The following is a 23,275-nucleotide window of genomic DNA, read 5'->3' on the forward strand; positions in this document are numbered from 1 at the left end:
TGTTTATCAACCACATGTTGAAATGTTAATGCCTTACCTTCGGTCTTTTCTGGGAAACTATCTAACTACACTACAAAATAGAAAGAAAATTATCTAAAAACTAATGCTACGTTCACACCGGACGCGAATAGCGCGTCAGGCGCGAGTGATTTCAATGTTAAGTCAATGCAAAGACGCGTTACGCGCGTAAAAAATTCCTGCGGCGCTGAATGAGGCGTGAGCGCGGCGCGGTAGACGCGAATACGCCTCATTCGCAGCGTCAAGTTCGCGCGAATGGCGCGAATTGAGCGTCTGGCGCGTTACGCGCGAATGGTGCATTTTGTACATTCACGCGTTTGACGCGAATTCGCGTCTGCCGCCCGAGTTGAAAAATCTGAATTTTGGCGTCAATTCGCGCCGCGTTAACCAATCAGGAGCCTAGCTGCCTGCTGTCACTCAGGAGGTAAAGTGACGTAAACTTTCATTATTATTGTAATGTAAAGACAACCAACATTACCCAGCCAACATGTATACGTGGGCCCCACATGGTTTATGCTTGGGCTACGTGGGTACCAAGTGGGCATGGTCCCAAAATGGGTATCTTATCTGGGACCCACTTGGGTCAGCTAAGTAGTTTCCACATGGGCAAAAACAGGTGGGCTCCCTATGTGGGTTCTAGTTGGGTCACTAATGGGAAATTAGTGCATGGGCTCAAAATGGGCAACGCAAATGGGGCCCATTTGGGTTTTTCAAATGGGCCAGACATGGGAAAACACAATCAGTCCCATATAGGCTGCCTACATGGGCCCAATGTAGTACCCAAATAGGTAAACTCTATATGGGTTATGAATGGGAAAAAAACATGGAGCCCACTTTGATAAACCATACGGGTCAGACATGGGCAAACACAATCAGTCCCATATAGGCTGCCTACATGGGCCCAAGGTAGATCCCACATAGGTAATCTCTATATGGGTAATGAATGGGTAAATACATATGCGGCCCGCTTGGCCAAACCACATAGGTTAAATATGGGCAAACACAATCAGTCCCATATAGGCTGCCTACATGGGCCCAATGTAGCACCCACATAGGTAATCTCTATATGGGTTATGAATGGGAAAAACGTAAGGAACCCACTTTGATAAACCATATGGGTCAGACATGGGCAAACACAATCAGTCCCATATAGGCTGCCTACATGGGCCCAATGTAGTACCCACATAGGTAATCTCTATATGAGTAATGAATGGGTAAATACATATGGGGCCCACTTGGCCAAACCATATAGGTTAAATATGGGCAAACACAATCAGTCCCTTATAGGCTGCCTTCATGGGCCCAAGGTAGATCCCACATAGGTAATCTCTATATGGGTTATGAATGGGAAAAACATATGGAACCCACGTTGATAAACAATATGGGTCAGACATGGGCAAACACAATCTGTCCCATATAGGCTGCCTACATGGGCCCAATGTAGTACCCACATAGGTAATCTCTATATGAGAAATGAATGGGTAAATACATATGGGGCCCGCTTGGCCAAACCATATAGGTTAAATATGGGCAAACACAATCAGTCCCATATAGGTTGCGTTCATGGGCCCAAGGTAGATCCCACATAGGTAATCTCTATATGGGTTATGAATGTGAAAAACATATGGAACCCACTTTGATAAACCATATGTGTCAGACATGGGCAAACACAATCTGTCCCATATAGGGTGCCTACATGGGCCCAAGGTAGATCCCACATAGGTAATCTCTATATGGGTTATGAATGGGAAAAACATATGGGGCCTGATGGTCAAACAATATGGGTTATATATGGGCAAACACAATCAGTCCCATATAGGCTGCCTACATGGGCCCAAGGGGGTACCTACATAGGTAATCTCTATATGGGTTATGAATGGGAAAAACATATGGAACCCGCTTTGATAAACCATATGTGTCAGACATGGGCAAACACAATCACTCCCATATAGGCTGCCTACATGGGCCCAATGTAGTACCCACATAGATAACCTCTATATGAGTAATGAATGGGTAAATACATATGGGGCCCGCTTGGCCAAACCATATAGGTTAAATATGGGCAAACACAATCAGTCCCATATAGGCTGCCTACATGGGCCCAAGGTAGATCCCACATAGGTAATCTCTATATGGGTTATGCATGGGAAACACATATGGAACCCACTTTGATAAACCATATGGGTCAGACATGATCTTTGATATTCAGACGCGGAAGTCATCATTGTGTAAAATTCTATAGCAGTGAATGAGAGAATACATTAAATACTTTTTTTGTGTTCCCATTTGCTCAAATAGCAAATGAAAAGCTCCATATTAGTGTTTTCACAACTTTCAAAAAGAGGGAAAAAAAGAGATTGGCGGTCAGAAGTCACTCCCACAGCGTTATATTATATTTTGCATAAAATTTCAAAAACATAGTTAAAGTATAGTGTTATAAATGTACCTATAAAAAAAAAAAAATAAATAAATACAAAAAAACTGCAGGATTTACGACGCTGATGACTGTTAAAACGCGTCATCACAGTCTTTGAAAATGGTGCATTTGTGTTCTGTAGCATTCAATACAAATTAAATAATAATTTAAACATTTAAAAAGTCTATAATTCTGCTGTTTGCCAAAGGTAATATATTGTACATTTTGTAAAAGAAATGTGTTCAGCATGTGTCTGCGCCAATTGTGCCATTTTGCGAGCTGTTGGCGGTCTAGAAGGAGTGAGCTCACTGCTACGGTTACAACTGCGGTGAGTTGCCTACATCTTTTATTATATGATGATGTGGTTAATGTGTTTAAATAAACTCTGTTTATAATTCCGTAACAGAATACATTTAGAGAAGTTCCTTTAGCTGTAAGAGGGGGAAGTGGTCAATTTGCTAATTAACTTAACGATTCGATATTGGAATTCGTGAAATGTACAATAAAAAAATACACATTAATAAGTCATGAAGTCATCTCATGGGGCATAGAAACGTTCAGGTCAAATAGTTCAAAACACAAAACGTTTGTTTATCAGCAGAATATTTTTTTATCATTCTAAACTTTTTCAGATTAAATTCGATGCCCCTTTGTCTGTTTTTTGCCGCACATTTTTTTTATTTTAATGTGCATTATTTAGACAGATATTTTTTAATATTCTATGTAGGCTACAAGCTGTTTAACCAAAGATATCCACTATAAGGGGATAGGCCATCCCGTACAATACGAGATCGTCTTGAAAATGCCTCCCGTATCAATCTCTATTTTACATAGACCTGTAGCTGAATAAGCAGCACATAGATTTTGCAGTGTGGAGAATAGCAAATAAAAGAAATAATTTCATAATAAGTATTAGAGAAGCCCATTTACGCGTGATTGCATTTCAATGTCTTTATTTCCAAAGCGACAGAGTCATGGAGCTCGATCATGCGCCGTAAACCCGCGCATTTTTTAAACACTTTGAGCTCATGTCCGCTCGTTGGAGGGAAATCCAAATATAAAGTTGTCAATGCGTCTTTCCATTAAGGCGAACTCCACAGTTTGCCAAAAACCACAGTCAAGGTGGATAAATATTAATACCTATTAATATAATATTTCATACATTATCAGAGCCATAACCTGTTATTTTTAGACATTATTAGACAGATTATTAACTGATATTATATATATTTTTTATATCGGTTGGTATGAAGATTATAATTTAAATGTTTTATTATTAGAATGTTATTATAATGTTTAATAATTTATGATCATAGCTAATCCTGTCATATACAATATATTGCATTAAAAGGTTTAAAAAAAATTGTTTATCGTTTAAAAATGGGAAACATAATTTAGTCCTGATTTAAGAAAATTAATTAAAGATTCAAAATTCACCCCATCCAGAATTGTTTAAAAGTGATAAATGGTTTCAAACAGAATGAATGCTTAAGACACACATATCCTGATAGAGTTCTATAGAAAGCAAATGATAATATCAAGTACTCTTCACATTTGTTCTCATGTTTTATTGTTGAGCTGTCAAGTTGTCATGTGTTGCAATAATCAGTTAGCGTCTTATTCTATTTATTATTCATTTTTCTTTTATTTTCTATTTAATCAAACATTAGAATAACCTAAACAGCCTTTTCTACTATGAGCATCATCATACTTCTTTTGCATACATTTTTTTTTTTTCAGATCCTGAATAGCTGGCAGGTGTTCTTCCATATGCCATGTAAGTAATTAGAATTTATTATTTTTCCATATGCAAATATAGTTTCACTAAGGATATTAAAATTAGATGATGTAAATCATGATGAATCACATCTCATTAGAAATGTAGTTGCAAAAGTCTAAGGTGTCGAGTGGGCCAAGCTGCACTTCTTTAGGGCTTGACTGCTCCATAAAAAGAGGAAAATAATCAACACTTTGTATTTATTGCAAATTGATATATCGGTTATGGGCAATGTTTTTACGATGCCTCATTGATTTTTCATCTTCTCTCATCTTGCTCAATTTTTCCCCCACTATTTGATGTTGGCTTATGCTTTTTAACAGTAAATTCAGTCTTCACAACTGCAACAGAGGGCTAATACCATTCAGAGGCATTTATTAAGCAATACATGTCATCTTCATTTATATAGCGCTTTAACGATTAATCGCACAGCCCTAAATCCTATGCATATAAATATCAAGAATTAAAGGCTGAAATTCTAAACTCGCTTCCATTATGCATATTTTGATCTCAAAACTAAATATAATAGGTATATGATGACTCGACTTAACTTTTCCAATAGTTTTGGAGAAGACTCTATAGTTGCGTTTAATTTCGAGGGCTGCATCCTCCGTAGGTCACATTTGAAGGCTGCATACGTCATCGAAATGGTCTCTTTTAAGAAAAGTAACTGTTAGATTGCAAATTAAGAAATTACAATATTTTACACCTCACTAGAAATAACAATACATTTTTATTAAGGTTGCTTTTCTTAAATAAGACATCCTTGATGACATAGTCAGCCTTAAAATGCGACCTCCAGAGTACGCAGCCCTCGAAGACGCAGCATATAAATCTATTTCTGCCCCTGGTTTCTGTGTGTTGTAGTGAAATGCAGTACCTTAATGGAAATTCACGGACGAGGAGGAGGAGAATCAAAGTCAGAGTGTAGCAGCATTTAATGAGTATTGCAATGGAGGCTATGGAGCAGGCAGATCAGGCTGTAGACCAGGCAGTGCAAAATATTGAGGACAATGGTGATGAAGCTGTTAATCTGGATTTTGATGTTGATACTGAAGTTGATGACTTGTACATGGCAAGTGATCCTGATGAAGACTCTTGGTCTGATAATCTTGAAGAGGAACCCCATAATGATGCTAAGAGGAAACTGGCTGAATGGGCAGCTAACCGAAATGTGTCTCATTCTGCACTTTCAGAACTATTAGGTATACTTTTGGAGCTAGGTTTGGATTTACCAAAGGATCCCAGAACTCTCCTCAGTACAGTGAAGGAATGTGATGTGAAAGAGATGGGTCAGGGTAGCTACTATCATTTTGGCCTTACAAGTGCAATAATTTCAGAATTGAAAAACAGATACATTGACTGTTCGTGTGAATGTTGATGGATTACCTCTTTCTAGGAGCTCTAATATGCAGTTGTGGCCTATATTAGGTCAAATAGTTGAATTACAAAAAGCAAATGTTTTTATAATCGGTGTCTATGCAGGTCCATGTAAACCTGAATCAGTAAATGAGTACATGCATGATTTTATTGAAGATTTAAAAGTTGTCACAAGAGTTGGCGTAACTTTTAATGGTAAACACTACAATGTACCGCTGCCAGATGCGTTTATTTGTGACACTCCAGCAAGGGCCTTTTTAAAATGTGTCAAAGGTCATGGTGGCTACAGTTCTTGTGAGCGTTGCACGCAGTATGGCATTTATCTTGATGGTAAAGTTGTGTTTCCTGACATGGATTCAAGCCCAAGAACAGACACTCAGTTTGATCAAATGTTTGATGAAGAGCACCACCACTCTAAATCACCTCTCCAGGGCCTAGGCATTGGCATGGTTTCCAGTTTTCCTTTGGACTATATGCATTTAGTTTGCTTGGGCATTGTCCGTAAATTAATTGCTCTGTGGTTCAAGGGACCATTACAGTGTCAGGTTTCGTCTTCTACTCTATCTGCTATCTCTTATCACTTGAAACTGTGTAGACCAAGCTTAACTCGGAGCTTCTCCAGAAAGCCACGTTCTTTGACTGAGTACAGCCAATGGAAGGCTACAGAATTCAGACAGTTTTTATTATATACAGGGCCTGTTGTGCTTTTTCAAAGATTACCACGTCAACAGTACAATAACTTTCTTGTGTTGTCATCTGCTATGAGAATACTTTTGTCTCCTATGTGTAGAGAATTCTATGGGTATGCCCAAAAATTATTAAGATTTTTTGTTACCAACTTTGAGAAGATATATGGGACAAAATTTCTTGTTAACAATACACACAGTCTTTTACATTTAGCAGATGATGCTAAAAAATATGGCCCTCTGGATTCAGTTTCATGTTTTCCATTTGAGAATTATTTGGGACAGTTGAAAAAAATGGTGAGAAGACCACAGAATCCTGTGCAACAAATTGTCAGGCGTGTTTATGAAAGGCAATTATTTGCTCACATGTCCGAAGACATGCCTGAAAATGTTAAACTGACACAGCCTCATGATTTTGGACCAATGCTGACAGAATTTCCCCTGCATCAGTATGTTCAATACAAAATGTACAAACACAAAGACATAATGATCTCAAGCTCCATTGGTGCCAATTGTTTTGAACTTGAGGGAAGAGTTGGGATTGTGCGGAACATTGTGCATTCCGCTGGAGGAACACATGTGGTGTATGAACTTTTTGAGACAGGGACATGTTTTTTCAACTACCCCATTGATTCTACATCTCTTGGAGTCTGTTTGCTATCAAAACTCTCTGGTCAGCTTTCCAGTGCTCCAGTGACAGACTTCACTAAACCGCTGCTTTTACTGCCTCTTAATAATTTGTTTGTGGCTTTGCCTCAGCTACACACTACATGATTTATTGAACTCTGCAGGGTGTCCTCGTTCAATGTTGTGGAGTTTGTGGATGAGGTTGACCCTGATGGCTGCAAGAAAATTGACATAATTCCATTCGAGTGGTTCAAGGGCACAGAGAGAAAAGAATGCTGGTGGCCACCAGCCTCACTGGTCAATGTAACGAAGGCTGTGAAAGAGCACACACCACCAGCCAGCAACTGGATAGCGTGTAACGTGCGTGTAATGCGAAGTGCAGGTAACTGATTTTCCTCCTTTATTAAATATAGTAGAATAAATACTGCTATACTTTGCTTCCATTAATTAGTTATTTAACCCTTGAACTCTTTATGTTTGTGTTAATTGTAGGGCTGGGATGACGCGTCGACGTAATCGATGACGTCGACGCAAAAAATATGTCGACGCAAAATATGCGCGTCGATTCGTCAGACCAAAACAAAGATGGCGGCGCCGGAGAGTAGAAGCAAAACGAGTGGCTCCTCAGACTACCAGAAGTGCAAGGCGGCACGCACTCGTTCATCTAAAGAATGGGAATTCTTTAATTTAAAAGGAAAAAATTATGTGATATGTCGTCTTTGCAAAATGGAGATGGCTTTCCATTCTAGCACCACGGCAATGCACCAGCACTAGGGCTGGGATGACGTCGACGCAAAAAATACGTCGACGCAAAATATGCGCGTCGAATTGTCAGACCCAAAACAAAGATGGCGGCGCCGGCGCCAACACGAGTGGATCCTCAGACTATCAGAAGTGCAAGGCGGCATGCACTCGTTCCTCTAAAGTATGGGAATTATTTAATTTAAAAGGAAACAATTCCGTGATATGTCGTCTTTGCAAAATGGAGATGGCCTTCCATTCTAGCGCCACCCGGGAGCAGCCGCAGATGACAGAGCACCGTAAGTTTTTTTTCAACTCCCCACTTTGCACTCAATGTTGGAGTAGGCTATAATACGTATCGGTTACCTAACGTAACCTCGGTTCTCTCTAGATGAGGGAACGAGTATTGCGTAAGCTAGCTTACGCTACGGGAAAGATTCATCTTTTCTGAGATATTGAAGCCAAAAAATTATCCTTAATTTTTGTATCCATTGTCAACGCAGTGCGGCAGCTGCAGACCTTGAGCGGGCTATCTAGCGAGCTCATAGGTTGCTCTGCGGCAACTGCTGCAGCCTATAGACGAGCTTGGGCGAACTCGCATCCAATGAGAGGCGTCCGCGCGCTCACTGCATCAAAGCCCGCCAAAATGGGCGTGACTAGAGTGCATATAAGCGTAGTTCATAGGCTGGAACCCTGGTTTTCATTGACTGAAGCGAAAAGTCGCTCGTGGCGCGAGCATGGCCGGCTACGCAATACTCGTTCCCTCATCTAGAGAGAACCGAGGTTACGTTAGGTAACCAATACGTTCTCTTCACGAGAGGTTCTCTCGTATTGCGTAAGCTAGCTTACGCTACGGGAACCCATTGTCAACGCCGTCGCGCCAAGCATCCACTGTATGAGCCCCAGGGAATTAAGGGGGACCCGGGGAGCCCTTATGAGTGGGGAAATAATATTTGGCCGGCAAGAATGCGGGTCATTGATTGTGTAATACATAAGCACATAGTGGGAAGGAACGACAGAGCGGCGGTGCCGGTCTGTGTGGAATGTGACCCATCAGTGCAGCTCACCAGGGGAGCTGTAGCGTATTAAACCGCTAGTAGTTTTGCCTGCAGAGCGGGCACTTCCATATTGTAAAATCTGACAAAGGTGGAGGGGGAAGTCCATCCCGCTGCCACACATATGTCGTGAATGGAAATCCCGCTGGACCATGCCCACGAAGATGCCATGCCTCTAGTGGAGTGAGCCCTAATGCCCAACGGGCATGGCAGGTCTTTTGACGCGTATGTAGCAGCAATAGCGTCCATTATCCATCTAGATAGTGTCTGTTTCGAGGCGGCGAGACCTTTGGTGCGCCCTCCGAACGAAACAAAAGGCTGCTCAGAGCATCTGAAAGCGGCGGAGCGCGCAGTATACAATCTCAGTGCTCTGACCGGGCAAAGGAGATTGGCGTCGCGTTCGCTATCGGGTGCTGGCAGCGCCGATAGGGAAATGACCTGTGCTCTGAAAGGAGTACCGATCACCTTGAGAACACAGCCGTGTCTAGGCTTTAAAATGACCTTGGAGTCACTTGGTCCAAACTCAAGACACGCAGCGCTGACAGACAGCGCGTGAAGGTCTCCCACACGTTTGACTGATGACAGGGCAGTCAGAAAAACGGTTTTGAGTGAAAGGTATTTCAAATCCACGGATTGAAGTGGTTTGAAAGGGGGGGCTTTCATAGTTTCGAGAACTATAGAAAGATCCCAGATAGGAACCGATGGGGGCGCGGGGTTCATCCTTCTAGCTCCCCTGAGGAAGCGGATGACCAGCTCGTTATTACCCCATGACTGGCCGTGCAGGGTTCAGCGAACGCCGCAACGGCCGCCACATACACTTTGAGCGTGGATAGGGATCTGCCCTTATCCAGCAGCTCTTGTAGGAATACGAGCAGCGACGACACCCCACATGTCCGCGGGTCCAGGTCTCTGTCGGTGCACCATTTTGAGAACACAGACCATTTTGACGCATAGAGTCTTCTCGTGGAAGGGGCTCTAGTGTGTATGATGGTGTTTATTACTCCTTCTGGCGGAGCGACGGGTAGTCGTTGATCACCCACGCATGCAGCGCCCAGCGCTCTGGGTGGGGATGCCAGATTGTGCCGCGAGCTTGAGAGAGGAGATCTGCTCTCACTGGGATGGGCCACGGCGCTGTCAGTGACAGCTGCGTAAGCTCCGGGAACCATGTCTGATTCTCCCAATGCGGGGCTATGAGGAGCACAGAGTGATGCGTTTCCCTGATCCTCTGCATTACCTGTGGCAATAGCGAGACGGGAGGGAAGGCGTAAAGCGGGCGTCTGGGCCAGTCCTGGGCCAGCGCGTCCTCGCTTTTCAAGAAAAATATTGGGCAGTGAGAGTTCTCTTTGGATGCAAAGAGGTGTATCTCTGCTCTGCCGAATAGGTGCCATAACGTCTGGACTGTTTGAGCGTGCAGGGACCATTCCCCTTGGGGAATATTGTCTCTGGACAGTCTGTCCGGGCCGTCGTTCAGGTGGCCTGGCACATGCGTCGCCCTCAGCGAGCGCAGGTGGCACTGGGACCAACTCAGTATGCGTTTCGTCAGATGGAAGAGGTTCCTGGATCTGACACCGCCCTGACGGTTTAGGTAGGATACCACAGATCTGTTGTCCGAACGGACCAGGACGTGGTGACCCTGAATGACCGGGAGAAAGCGCACAAGCGCGTACTCGACCGCTATCATTTCCAGACAATTTATGTGAAGGAGCTTTTCCTGAACTGACCATAGGCCGAAAACCGGAGAGCCCTCGCAGACCGTGTCGTGGAATATTGCGAAGAGTTTCTCTAAGTTGAAGAAAACTTTCAGAGTCTTGAGTTCCAGATGCCAAAGTTGTAGTTTATTGATCACCAACAAACAAGAGACCAGTCAGCTGATTGTTCTGACTCTATCCTCCTGAGTTCTCAGTTATATACCTTTTTGTTATCTTCTTGCCCATTATCTCTGACCAATAGAATAATTACTCTTGTCTCTTTCCTTTGCCACCAATATGTTCTATTTTCCTCACTAATTAAATATTGGTGGAAAATCCCCCATCTAATTATTTTTTAAAAAACATACATCAACTGGTAACTCCACTTATTTTTGACATAAGTCATAGTTCATGGTAAAAGTGCATCAATTTTAGAAACACCTGTGTATGATACAAACAGCCATGTCCCCATCACATACCTTTTACCTTTGCCCTACATTTCAGTGTACCCTCATAATGAGGCGGCCTTGTTTGTTCATACACAGTATCATTTGATTAATGGAAGAAAATACAAGCTCCAAAGATATTTAACTCATCAGGGTAAAACACCATGCCAGAAACATATCATATCAAAGATATCTAACTTATTAAAAGTATTTTTGTAAGAAGTGCATCCTGTATTTTAATGAGACACACCATATATTTTAGAGATACGTGTCAGCATAAAGGAAATACACCAAAGATATATGTCAGAATACTACTAATTAACAGAAACCGCAAAACACCAGCTGCAAGAATACAAGACACCATTCATATAATAACTGATTAAAGAAGTACATCCTGTATTTCAAGGTTGTATACCATTCTTTGTGTTCTCTGCAGCATCAACACTTTTAGAAACCTCATATGCTCTCTCCTGGCTCACACAAAGGCCTAGAAACTCATATAAGTATTTTGATATCTAAGAATGATTATTATACCATCTAAAAAATGATTATTCTACAATAACCGCGCCCCAACCCGTGTTGGACGCGTCTGTCGAGATGACTTTTCAGCGAGATACAGCTCCCATTGTCACTCCCCGCTGATACCATTCAGCCACTGTCCAGGGCTGCAGAGCTGATATACAGGTCTGAGTCACCTTGATGGGCTGGCGGCCTGTGGCCCAAGCCCGGCGAGACGCGCGGGTGTTTAGCCAATGCTGAAGCAGGCGCATGTGCAGTAAACCCAGCTGAAGTACTGCTGCGGCTGAGGCCATGTAACCTAGCACTCTCTGGAATTTCTTCAGAGGCGTGAGGCTGTTCATCTGAAAAGATGCGGCTAGTCGCTGAACACGGCGCGTGCGCTGTGTAGATAAGCAAGCCGTCATTGTCACGGAGTCTAGTTCTATTCCAAGGAAGGAAATTGTCTGACTGGGCTGTAGTGAGCGCTTGGTCCAATTGACTGCAAGACCCAAACTGTTCAGATGGCTGAGGAGAACTGCTCTGTGAGACAGAAGCTCCATATGTGACTGTGCCATAATCAGCCAGTCGTCCAAATAGTTCAAAATTCGCAAACCCTGACTCCACAGGGGCGCGAGCGCCGCATCCATGCACTTCGTGAAAGTACGGGGTGCTAAGGACAGGCCGAACGGGAGGACGGTGTATTGATAAACCTGGCCGTCAGGCTGAATCTCAAGAATGGCCTGTGACGGGATTTATCTGAATCTGAAAGTATGCATCTTTCAGATCGAGAGAAATAAACCAGTCCCTCTGGTGCACATGCGCGAGGAGTTTCCTGATTGTAAGCATTTTGAACGGTCTTTTTGCAAGCACCTTGTTCAAAACCCTGAGAGCTAATATGGGTCTGAGGCCGCCGTCTTTCTTGGGAACAAGAAAATAACGGCTGTAAAGCCCCGACTCGCTCAGAGAGGGTGGCACTTTCTCTATGGCCCTTTTGCACAGAAGGCTTGCTATTTCTGAACGAAGCATGCATGCTGCTTCCGTGTTCACAGTGGTTTCGAGCCGCGCTCTGAAGCGAGGAGGGCGGTGATCGAACTGTAGCAAATAGCCCTGTTGTATTGTGCTTAACACCCACTTGGATATCCCTGGAATAGCTTCCCACGCTTTGAAGCGTAACGCTAGAGGGTGAATGGCCAATTCGAGTGACGCGTTTCCCTGATCCTCTGCATTACCTGTGGCAATAGCAAGACGGGAGGGAAGGCGTAAAGCGGGCGTCTGGGCCAGTCGCTTTTCGAGAAAAATATTGGGCAGTGAGAGTTCTCTTCTGACGCAAAGAGGTCTATCTCTGCTCTGCCGAATATGCGCCATAACTTCTGGACTGTTTGAGCGTGCAGGGACCATTCCCCTGGAGGAATATTGTCTCTGGACAGTCTGTCTGGGCCGTCGTTCAGGTGGCCTGGCACGTGCGTCGCCCTCAGCGAGCGCAGGTGGCACTGGGACCAACTCAGTATGCATTTCGTCAGATGGAAGAGGTTCCTGGATCTGACACCGCCCTGACGGTTTAGGTAGGATACCACAGATCTGTTGTTCGAACGGACCAGGACGTGGTGACCCTGAATGACCGGGAGAAAGCGTACAAGCGCGTACTCGACCGCTATCATTTCCAGACAATTTATGTGAAGGAGCTTTTCCTGAACTGACCATAGGCCAAAAACCGGAGAGCCCTCGCAGACCGCGCCCCAACCCGTGTTGGACGCGTCTGTCGAGATGACTTTTCGGCGAGATACAGCTCCCATCGTCACTCCCCGCTGATACCATTCGGCCACTGTCCAGGGCTGCAGAGCTGAAATACAGGTCTGAGTCACCTTGATCGGCTGGCGGCCTGTGGCCCTAGCCCGGCGAGACGGCGATCGAACTGTAGCAAATAGCCCTGTTTTATTGTGCTTAACACCCATTTGGATATCCCTGGGATAGCTTCCCACGCTTTGAAGCGTAACGCTAGAGGGTGAATGGCCAAATCGCCCTGATTGCTGCACACAGCGCGCTGAACAGAATGTGTGAGCGTGCTTAATGTGCTTATGCATGACTGCTCGCAGACAGCAGGGACAGGCTGTTCTGTGAGTGACTTCCCGATTGAGGTGAATGGGGAAAGAGTCACATCTGTTAAGTGATGCGCGAGCATAGTCACGGGCACGGGACTTACATACAGAGAAGTGTTTGCTAGCCGTGTGACAGAGCGGGCAGAGAATGGGCGCGCGCACGTATTCGTGAGCACGTTTATTGACTCTAACACTCGAGCGGGCTGTGTCCGCTTTATATGAGTGGGCTCTGATAGGAACACGGGAAGTGTAATGCTTGTGTGTAGGGGTGAACACTGGATTGTGGGCACATTTTCTACACATAAGTCTGGTCGTGTGACAGTGGCCAGAGAAGGGGCGCGCGCACGGATTCGTGGGCGCGTTTATTGACTAACACTCGAGTGGGCTGTGTCCGCTTTATGTGAGTGGGCTCTGATAGGAACACGGGAAGTGTAATGCTTGTGTGTAGGGGCGAACACTGGATTGTGGGCACATTTTCTACACATAAGGCATGTTTGCTTTTTACAAGATTTCTTTGGGTCGCCGTGAAAACGGCATTTGAGTGCAGGCAAGCGGGCAGTATCACCGGCTTGTTGGCTGCTAAATCCACCACTGTAGTAGCCTGAGAGAGGGGGACTGACAGGGGGCGAAGCTTTGACGGTGGTCCGGCCACGGCGGGACTGAGCCGTCGTTTTTTCAACAAGGCTAGGAGGACTTCGGTTGCTCAGGTTTCAGCGCAACCTTAGACCGAGGCCCGCGGGGGGGGGGGGTCTGCGGCGGCTGTCTGAGCGCGATCGAGGGCGGCCGCCCTGTCGACGCTGAGAAGTCTGACTTTGTTGGCGCTGTGAAGAGGCTCGTGCAGGAGGCTGGTCACGTGGGCGGCCTGCAGAGGAGCTAGTGCGACGTGGCAGGAAGAGGTTCTTGGCTTTGGTGGCTTTCTGGACTTCTGAAAAGCGGTCAACAATGCCACTCACCGCGGAGCCGAAGAGACCGGTCGGAGAGAGAGCGGTGCGTTGAGGAACGTGGAGCGCTCTGCTTCTCCCATGTCGGCTAGCGTTAGCCACAGGTGTCTCTCGGTCACAGTCAGCGAGGCCATGCACTTCCCTAGAGCTTGGGCTGCAGCTTTGGTGGCGCGAAGGGCGAGGTCCGTCGCGCTTCTTAGATCTGTAACAGCCTCTGGGTGCCTGCCTTTCTCATCCCACTCCCGAAGAAGGTCCGCTTGGAGGATCTGTAAGACGGCCATGGAGTGCAGAGCAGATGCGGCTTGGCCGGCGGTGGAATAGGCGCGGCCAACATAGGCGGAAGTCGCTCTGCAGGCCTTAGCTCGCGGAGGGCGGGCAAAGGTGTGCTGCTACCGAATCCTCGACCGGGGGGATGGAGGAGTAGCCCTTCTCGGTGGCGCCGTCCACCGAAGCGAGAGGGGTGGAGACGTGGGAACGGATCCTGGCCGAGAAAGGCGCGTTCCACGACTTTGCAAGCTCAGTGTGGATTTCCTGCAGGAAGGGAGCGGCCTGAGCGCTTCGAGTCAAGCCCGCAGGGTCGACATCGGAAGCTCCTCACAGAGGTCGCATCCGCCTTCAGCGAGAGCGAGCTCTGCATGCCCCAGTCCCAGGCAGAGAGCGCAGATGATGTGGTGGTCTCCGGCGCTGAGAGGGGCGCGGCATGAAGCGCAAGTGGTGCGAGGCATCTTAAAAAAGACGCTCGTTACTCTTTTGTGAAGTTCGTTAAGAACTAGCTTGCTCTAAAAAAGGATACGTCGCCGGATGGCGTAGCTCGCAGGATGGCTGAAGGTGGCGGAGACGGCCGGCTTCTTCGAGCGCTGTCCAAGCTTGCTAGATGCCCCTCGAACGGCGACGCGGCTTCCAGTTCAGAGATGCGAAGAGCTTCGCTGAAGAGATGAAAATCAGGGTTCCAGCCTACGAACTACGCTTATATGCACTCTAGCCACGCCCATTTTGGCGGGCTTTGATGCAGTAAGCGCGCGGACGCCTCTCATTGGACGCGAGTTCACCCAAGTTCGTCTATAGGCTGCAGCAGTTGCCGCAGAGCAACCAATGAGCTCGCTAGCTAGCCCGCTCAAGGTCTGCAGTTGCTACACTGCGTTGACAAATGATACAAAATTAAGGATAATTTTTTGGCTTCAATATCTCAGAAAAGATTAATCTTTCCCGTAGCGTAAGCTAGCTTACGCAATACAAGAGAACCTCTCGTAAGAGAACCTTGTTGATGCACTATTTCAGTTTCCTCCTTTAGTTTACTTGCTGTTTATCAAGCACATGTTGAAAAGTTAATGTCAAAATTTAAATCAAAGCAAATTCCAACAGAGTTTATGCCTTAACTTCTGTCTATTGAGGAAAGCTATCTAACTATACCACAAAATAGCAAGACGATTAAGCAAATATGACGAGTTGTCAGAGTGGTTAATGTGATGGACTGGTAATCCATTGTTTTCTACATGTGTAGTTTTAAATCAAATTCTCGTAGACATTTTTCCTTGCTGTTTGACAAGAATAAGTTGAAAAGATAATATTAATATATAAATCTATGCTTATTCCATCAGAGTTTATGCCTTACCTTCAGTCTATTCTTGGAAACTATCTAACTACACTACAAAATAGAAAGAAAATGATCTAAAAACTAAGTGTCCGAGTTTTTAAACCCAAACTTTGCTAATCCATTGGGTTATGCTTATGTGGGTTCGAAACAAAACCTTGTTGATGCACTTTTTCAGTTTACTCCTTTAGTTTACTTGCTGTTTATCAAGCACATGTTGAAAAGTTAATGTCAAAATTTAAATCAAAGCAAATTCCAACAGAGTTTATGCCTTAACTTCTGTCTATTGAGGAAAGTTATCTAACTATACCACAAAATAGCAAGACGATTAAGCAAATATGACGAGTTGTCAGAGTGGTTAATGTGATGGACTGGTAATCCATTGTTTTCTACATGTGTAGTTTTGAATCAAATTCTCGTAGACGTTTTTCCTTGCTTTTTGACAGGAACAAGTTGAAAAGATAATGTTAATATATAAATCTATGCTTATTCCATCAGAATGTATGCCTTACCTTCAGTCTATTCTTGGAAATTATCTAACTACACTATAAAATAGAAAGAAAATGATCTAAAAACTAAGTGGCCGAGTTTTTAAACCCAAACTTTGCTAATCCATTGGGTTATGCTTATGTGGGTTCGAAACAAAACCTTGTTGATGCACTATTTCAGTTTACTCCTTTAGTTTACTTGCTGTTTATCAAGCACATGTTGAAAATTTAATGCCTTACCTTCAGTCTTTTCTGGGAAACTATCTAACTACACTACAAAATAGAAAGAAAATGATCTAAAAACTAAGTGGCAGAGTGTTTAAACCCAAACTTTGCTAATCCACTGGGTCAAGCTTATGGGTTCGAAACAAAACCTTGTTGATGCGCTTACTTCAGTTTACTTGTTTAGTTTACTTGCTGTTTATCAAGCACATGTTGAAAAGTTAATGTCAAAATTTAAATCAAAGCAAATTCCAACAGAGTTTATGCCTTAACTTCTGTCTATTGAGGAACGTTATCTAACTATACCACAAAATAGCAAGACGATTAAGCAAATATGACGAGTTGTCAGAGTGGTTAATGTGATGGACTGGTAATCCATTGTTTTCTACATGTGTAGTTTTGAATCAAATTCTCGTAGACGTTTGTCCTTGCTGTTTGACAGGAACAAGTTGAAAAGATAATGTTAATATATAAATCTATGCTTATTCCATCAGAATGTATGCCTTACCTTCGCTCTTTTCTGGGAAACTATCTAACTACACTACAAAATAGAAAGAAAATGGTCTAAAAACTAAGTGGCAGAGTGTTTAAACCCAAACTTTGCTAATCCATTGGGTCAAGCTTATGGGTTCGAAACAAAACCTTGTTGATGCGCTTACTTCAGTTTACTCCTTTAGTTTACTTGCTGTTTATCAACCACATGTTGAAAAGTTAATACCTTACCTTCAGTCTTTTCTGGGAAACTATCTAACTACACTACAAAATAGAAAGAAAATGACCTAAAAACTAAGTTTTACCTTTGGTCTTTTCTGGGAAACTATCTAACTACACTACAAAATAGAAAGAAAATGATCTAAAAACTAAGTGGCAGAGTGTTTAAACCCAAACTTTGCTAATCCATTGGGTCAAGCTTATGGGTTCGAAACAAAACCTTGTTGATGCGCTTACTTCAGTTTACTCGTTTAGTTTACTTACTGTTTATCAAGCACATGTTGAAAAGTTAATGTCAACATTTAAATCAAAGCAAATTCCAACAGAGTTTATGCCTTAACTTCTGTCTATTGAGGAATGCTATCTAACTATACCACAAAATAGCAAGACGATTAAGCAAATATGACGAGTTGTCAGAGTGGTTAATGTGATGGACTGGTAATCCATTGTTTTCTACATGTGTAGTTTTGAATCAAATTCTCGTAGACGTTTGTCCTTGCTGTTTGACAGGAACAAGTTGATTCTGTTTGACAGGAACAAGTTGAAAAGATAATATTAATATATAAATCTATGCTTATTCCATCAGAATGTATGCCTTACCTTCTGTCTTTTCTGGGAAACTATCTAACTACACTACAAAATAGAAAGAAAATGATCTAAAAACTAAGTGGCAGAGTGATTAAGCCCAAACTTTGCTAATCCATTGGGTCAAGCTTATGGGTTCGAAACAAAACCTTGTTGATGCGCTTACTTCAGTTTACTTGTTTAGTTTACTTGCTGTTTATCAAGCACATGTTGAAAAGTTAATGTCAACATTTAAATCAAAGCAAATTCCAACAGAGTTTATGCCTTAACTTCTGTCTATTGAGGAAAGTTATCTAACTATACCACAAAATTAGCAAGACGATTAAGCAAATATGACAAGTTGTCAGAGTGGTTAATGTGATGGACTTGTAATCCATTGTTTTCTACATGTGTAGTTTTGAATCACATTCTTGTAGACATTTTTCCTTGCTGTTTGACAGGAACAAGTTGAAAAGATAATGTTAATATATAAATCTATGCTTATTCCATCAGAATTTATGCCTTACCTTCAGTCTATTTCTTGGAAATTATCTAACTACACTATAAAATAGAAAGAAAATGATCTAAAAACTAAGTGTCAGAGTGTTTAAACCCAAACTTTGCTAATCCATTGGGTTATGCTTATGTGGGTTCGAAACAAAACCTTGTTGATGCACTTCTTCAGTTTACTCCTTTAGTTTACTTGCTGTTTATCAAGCACATGTTGAAAAGTTAATGTCAAAATTTAAATCAAAGCAAATTCCAACAGAGTTTATGCCTTAACTTCTGTCTATTGAGGAAAGTTATCTAACTATACCACAAAATAGCAAGACGATTAAGCAAATATGACGAGTTGTCAGAGTGGTTAATGTGATGGACTGGTAATCCATTGTTTTCTACATGTGTAGTTTTGAATCAAATTCTTGTAGACATTTTTCCTTGCTGTTTGACAGGAACAAGTTGAAAAGATAATGTTAATATATAAATCTATGCTTATTCCATCAGAATGTATGCCTTACCTTCAGTCTATTCTTGGAAATTATCTAACTACACTATAAAATAGAAAGAAAATGATCTAAAAACTAAGTGGCCGAGTTTTTAAACCCAAACTTTGCTAATCCATTGGGTTATGCTTATGTGGGTTCGAAACAAAACCTTGTTGATGCACTATTTCAGTTTACTCCTTTAGTTTACTTGCTGTTTATCAAGCACATGTTGAAAAGTTAATGCCTTACCTTCAGTCTTTTCTGGGAAACTATCTAACTACACTACAAAATAGAAAGAAAATGATCTAAAAACTAAGTGGCAGAGTGTTTAAACCCAAACTTTGCTAATCCACTGGGTCAAGCTTATGGGTTCGAAACAAAACCTTGTTGATGCGCTACTTCAGTTTACTTGTTTAGTTTACTTGCTGTTTATCAAGCACATGTTGAAAAGTTAATGTCAAAATTTAAATCAAAGCAAATTCCAACAGAGTTTATGCCTTAACTTCTGTCTATTGAGGAAAGTTATCTAACTATACCACAAAATAGCAAGACGATTAAGCAAATATGACGAGTTGTCAGAGTGGTTAATGTGATGGACTGGTAATCCATTGTTTTCTACATGTGTAGTTTTGAATCAAATTCTCGTAGACGTTTGTCCTTGCTGTTTGACAGGAACAAGTTGAAAAGATAATGTTAATATATAAATCTATGCTTATTCCATCAGAATGTATGCCTTACCTTCGCTCTTTTCTGGGAAACTATCTAACTACACTACAAAATAGAAAGAAAATGGTCTAAAAACTAAGTGGCAGAGTGTTTAAACCCAAACTTTGCTAATCCATTGGGTCAAGCTTATGGGTTCGAAACAAAACCTTGTTGATGCGCTACTTCAGTTTACTCCTTTAGTTTACTTGCTGTTTATCAACCACATGTTGAAAAGTTAATACCTTACCTTCAGTCTTTTCTGGGAAACTATCTAACTACACTACAAAATAGAAAGAAAATGACCTAAAAACTAAGTTTTACCTTTGGTCTTTTCTGGGAAACTATCTAACTACACTACAAAATAGAAAGAAAATGATATAAAAACTAAGTGGCAGAGTGTTTAAACCCAAACTTTGCTAATCCATTGGGTCAAGCTTATGGGTTCGAAACAAAACTTTTTGATGCGCTACTTCAGTTTACTCCTTTAGTTTACTTACTGTTTATCAAGCACATGTTGAAAAGTTAATGTCAACATTTAAATCAAAGCAAATTCCAACAGAGTTTATGCCTTAACTTCTGTCTATTGAGGAATGCTATCTAACTATACCACAAAATAGCAAGACGATTAAGCAAATATGACGAGTTGTCAGAGTGGTTAATGTGATGGACTGGTAATCCATTGTTTTCTACATGTGTAGTTTTGAATCAAATTCTCGTAGACGTTTGTCCTTGCTGTTTGACAGGAACAAGTTGATTCTGTTTGACAGGAACAAGTTGAAAAGATAATATTAATATATAAATCTATGCTTATTCCATCAGAATGTATGCCTTACCTTCTGTCTTTTCTGGGAAACTATCTAACTACACTACAAAATAGAAAGAAAATGATCTAAAAACTAAGTGGCAGAGTGATTAAGCCCAAACTTTGCTAATCCATTGGGTCAAGCTTATGGGTTCGAAACAAAACCTTGTTGATGCGCTACTTCAGTTTACTTGTTTAGTTTACTTGCTGTTTATCAAGCACATGTTGAAAAGTTAATGTCAACATTTAAATCAAAGCAAATTCCAACAGAGTTTATGCCTTAACTTCTGTCTATTGAGGAAAGTTATCTAACTATACCACAAAATTGCAAGACAATTAAGCAAATATGACAAGTTGTCAGAGTGGTTAATGTGATGGACTTGTAATCCATTGTTTTCTACACGTGTAGTTTTGAATCCCATTCTTTTAGACATTTTTCCTTGCTGTTTGACAGGAACAAGTTGAAAAGATAATGTTAATATATAAATCTATGCTTATTCCATCAGAATTTATGCCTTACCTTCAGTCTATTCTTGGAAATTATCTAACTACACTATAAAATAGAAAGAAAATGATCTAAAAACTAAGTGGCCGAGTTTTTAAACCCAAACTTTGCTAATCCATTGGGTTATGCTTATGTGGGTTCGAAACAAAACCTTGTTGATGCACTATTTCAGTTTACTCCTTTAGTTTACTTGCTGTTTATCAAGCACATGTTGAAAAGTTAATGTCAAAATTTAAATCAAAGCAAATTCCAACAGAGTTTATGCCTTAACTTCTGTCTATTGAGGAAAGTTATCTAACTATACCACAAAATAGCAAGACGATTAAGCAAATATGACGAGTTGTCAGAGTGGTTAATGTGATGGACTGGTAATCCATTGTTTTCTACATGTGTAGTTTTGAATCAAATTCTCGTAGACGTTTTTCCTTGCTGTTTGACAGGAACAAGTTGAAAAGATAATGTTAATATATAAATCTATGCTTATTCCATCAGAATGTATGCCTTACCTTCTGTCTTTTCTGGGAAACTATCTAACTACACTACAAAATAGAAAGAAAATGATATAAAAACTAAGTGGCAGAGTGTTTAAACCCAAACTTTGCTAATCCATTGGGTCAAGCTTATGGGTTCGAAACAAAACCTTGTTGATGCGCTACTTCAGTTTACTTGTTTAGTTTACTTGCTGTTTATCAAGCACATGTTGAAAAGTTAATGTCAAAATTTAAATCAAAGCAAATTCCAACAGAGTTTATGCCTTAACTTCTGTCTATTGAGGAAAGTTATCTAACTATACCACAAAATAGCAAGACGATTAAGCAAATATGACGAGTTGTCAGAGTGGTTAATGTGATGGACTGGTAATCCATTGTTTTCTACATGTGTAGTTTTGAATCAAATTCTCGTAGACGTTTTTCCTTGCTGTTTGACAGGAACAAGTTGAAAAGATAATATTATTATATAAATCTATGCTTATTCCATCAGTGTTTATGCCTTACCTTCAGTCTATTCTTGGAAACTATCTAACTACACTACAAAATAGAAAGAAAATGATCTAAAAACTAAGTGGCCGAGTTTTTAAACCCAAACTTTGCTAATCCATTGGGTTATGCTTATGTGGGTTCGAAACAAAACCTTGTTGATGCACTATTTCAGTTTACTCCTTTAGTTTACTTGCTGTTTATCAACCACATGTTGAAAAGTTAATGCCTTACCTTCAGTCTTTTCTGGGAAACTATCTAACTACACTACAAAATAGAAAGAAAATGATCTAAAAACTAAGTGGCAGAGTGTTTAAACCCAAACTTTGCTAATCCACTGGGTCAAGCTTATGGGTTCGAAACAAAACCTTGTTGATGCGCTACTTCAGTTTACTTGTTTAGTTTACTTGCTGTTTATCAAGCACATGTTGAAAAGTTAATGTCAAAATTTAAATCAAAGCAAATTCCAACAGAGTTTATGCCTTAACTTCTGTCTATTGAGGAAAGTTATCTAACTATACCACAAAATAGCAAGACGATTAAGCAAATATGACGAGTTGTCAGAGTGGTTAATGTGATGGACTGGTAATCCATTGTTTTCTACATGTGTAATTTTGAATCAAATTCTCGTAGACGTTTTTCCTTGCTATTTGACAGGAACAAGTTGAAAAGATAATGTTAATATATAAATCTATGCTTATTCCATCAGAATGTATGCCTTACCTTCTGTCTTTTCTGGGAAACTATCTAACTACACTACAAAATAGAAAGAAAATGATATAAAAACTAAGTGGCAGAGTGTTTAAACCCAAACTTTGCTAATCCATTGGGTCAAGCTTATGGGTTCGAAACAAAACTTTTTGATGCGCTACTTCAGTTTACTCCTTTAGTTTACTTACTGTTTATCAAGCACATGTTGAAAAGTTAATGTCAACATTTAAATCAAAGCAAATTCCAACAGAGTTTATGCCTTAACTTCTGTCTATTGAGGAATGCTATCTAACTATACCACAAAATAGCAAGACGATTAAGCAAATATGACGAGTTGTCAGAGTGGTTAATGTGATGGACTGGTAATCCATTGTTTTCTACATGTGTAGTTTTGAATCAAATTCTCGTAGACGTTTGTCCTTGCTGTTTGACAGGAACAAGTTGATTCTGTTTGACAGGAACAAGTTGAAAAGATAATATTAATATATAAATCTATGCTTATTCCATCAGAATGTATGCCTTACCTTCTGTCTTTTCTGGGAAACTATCTAACTACACTACAAAATAGAAAGAAAATGATCTAAAAACTAAGTGGCAGAGTGATTAAGCCCAAACTTTGCTAATCCATTGGGTCAAGCTTATGG

The 23,275-nt window shown here is 41.5% G+C and overlaps 1 protein-coding gene across 2 annotated transcripts in view; it reads left to right on the top strand.

Annotated features, from left to right (window-relative positions):
• LOC127640318 (uncharacterized) overlaps positions 1-23,275 on the top strand; it is a 136,760-nt gene that overhangs the window by 72,208 nt on the left and 41,277 nt on the right. The window contains exons 2-4 of one of the 2 annotated variants that reach the window (XM_052122788.1): positions 4,175-4,211; positions 7,069-7,286; positions 7,397-7,944. The gene's annotated coding sequence lies outside the window, so the exon portion shown is untranslated. The remainder of the gene's footprint in view (positions 1-4,174; positions 4,212-7,068; positions 7,287-7,396; positions 7,945-23,275) is intronic. The other variant, XM_052122789.1, reaches the window with a different exon arrangement.

Source organism: Xyrauchen texanus, chromosome 49 (assembly GCF_025860055.1).
Source record: "Xyrauchen texanus isolate HMW12.3.18 chromosome 49, RBS_HiC_50CHRs, whole genome shotgun sequence".
Classification (NCBI taxonomy): domain Eukaryota; kingdom Metazoa; phylum Chordata; class Actinopteri; order Cypriniformes; family Catostomidae; genus Xyrauchen; species Xyrauchen texanus.